This window comes from Neomonachus schauinslandi, chromosome 14 (assembly GCF_002201575.2).
Source record: "Neomonachus schauinslandi chromosome 14, ASM220157v2, whole genome shotgun sequence".
NCBI lineage: Eukaryota > Metazoa > Chordata > Mammalia > Carnivora > Phocidae > Neomonachus > Neomonachus schauinslandi.
The window spans coordinates 64014369-64016364 of record NC_058416.1 but is presented as its reverse complement, the minus strand read 5'-3'; the positions used below and the strand labels follow the sequence as shown (position 1 = coordinate 64016364).

Sequence of the window (1996 nt, the reverse complement as noted above, 5' to 3'; positions counted from 1 at the left end):
AAGAACCATAAGGGCTGGTCTGACCACAACACTGGTTATTGATAGGCTAAGACCGGCACAAAACAACACAATGAGATGGATGTATCTTTTTTTTTTTTAAGATTGTATTTATTTATTTATTGTCAGAGAGAGATCATGAGCAGGGGAGAAGGGTAGAGGGAGAAGCAGACTCCCTGCTGAGCACGGAGTCCAATGTGGGGCTCGATCGCAGAACCCTGGGATCATGACCTGAGCCAAAGGCAGACGCTTAACCAACTGAGCCCCCCAGGCATCCCCAGATGGAGGAATCTTAAAAATATTATGCTGAATTCTTCCTGTAAGCAGCCTGAGGTGATTCCTGCAAATGGTTCGCTATTCACTTGACCCAGGAAACCCTACAAAATCATGCAAATCAAGAGGTTCAAATCTTCGTGTTCACTTAAAGAACAAACTGCCCAGGCCATCAAGGGTATGCATATCCGAAAAACCACCCAGTATGTGAAGGATGTCACTTTACAGAAGCAGTGTGTGCCATTCCATCGCTACAATGGTGGAGTTGGTAGGTGTGCCCAGGCCAAACAGTGGGGCTGGACACAGGGTTGGTGGCCCAAGAAGAGTGCTGAATTTTTACCGCACATGCTTAAAAATGCAGAGAGTAACGCTGAACTTAAGGGTTTAGATGTAATTTGGGGGTCATTGAGCACATCCAGGTGAACAAAGCCCCCAAGATGCAGTGAGAACTTACAGGGTTCGCAGTCAGATTAACCCGTGCATGAGCTCTCCCTGCCACACTGAGATGCTCCTTCCTGCAAAAGACCAGATTGTTCCTAAACCAGAGGAGGAGTTTGCACAGAAGAAAAAGATACACCAGAAGAAACTGAAGAAACAAAACTACGGCCCAGGGGTAAATTCTGCATAAAATAAATGCAAATAAAAGTAAACAAATATATATTATGCTGAACGAAAGAAGCCTTATACAAGAATAGATCATACTGTAGGAGTTCGTTTCAATGAACTCTCAGAGCAGGCAAAATTAATCTATGTTGAAAAACAGAGCTGTGTTTTCCTCCTGAGGATGGAGTGAGGATGGTGATTATCTGAGAAGGAGAATGAGGGAACTTTCCGGAGTGATGGAAATATTCTATATCTCGATAGGGGTTTGGATAGCACAGGTGTATACGTTTGTCAAAACTCACAAAATGGCACATTCAAGATTTGCATAATTCTCTGTATATAAATGTTACCTTAAAGTTGCAAACAATTATTGAACTCTAGTTAATGATATGCATGACGAAGATTTTAGGTGTGAGGTGTACTGATGTCTGTAACTTATTTGGGAATGCATGAAAAATCAGATGGACTAAAAAAAAAAAAGAAAAATCAGATGGACTAATGGATGGATGCATACATAGGTGATAAAGCAAAAATGCTAATCAAAGAATCTAGGTAGTGAGGATATGGATGTTCACTGTACCTACCTTTCAAATTTTCTGAATGTTTGAAATTTTTCATAATGAAATATCGGGTAAAATAATAACAACAACAAAAACAAAACAACCCAATTTAAAAATGAATAAAGGGGGAGCTTGGGTGGCTCAGTCAGTTAAGCGTCTGCCTTCAGCTCAGGTCATGATCCCGGGGTCCTGGGATCAAGCCCCGCATCAGGCTCCCTGCTGAGCAGGGAGCCTGCTTCTCTCTCTCCCTATGCAGCTCCCCCTGCTTATGCTCTCTCACTCTCTTGCTCTCTCTCTCTCAAATAAATAAAATCTTTTTAAAAAATAAACAAAGGACTTGAATAGACATTTCTCCAAAGGAGACATACAAATGGCCAATAAGCACATGAAAAGACACTCAACATCATTAATCATTAGGGAAATGCAATTCAGAACCACAAGATACCGCTCCATTATGATGATTATAAATTTAAAAAACAGGAAATAACAGGGGCACCTGGGTGGCTCAGTTGGTTGAGCGACTGCCTTCGGCTCAGGTCATGATCCTGGAGTCCCTGGATCGA

At 41.9% G+C, this 1996-nt stretch overlaps 1 pseudogene; it reads left to right on the top strand.

The window, feature by feature from the left end:
- Window positions 1-343: 343 nt before the first annotated feature.
- LOC123326626 lies at window positions 344-898 on the top strand (annotated as a pseudogene).
- The last annotated feature ends 1098 nt before the right edge of the window (window positions 899-1996 follow it).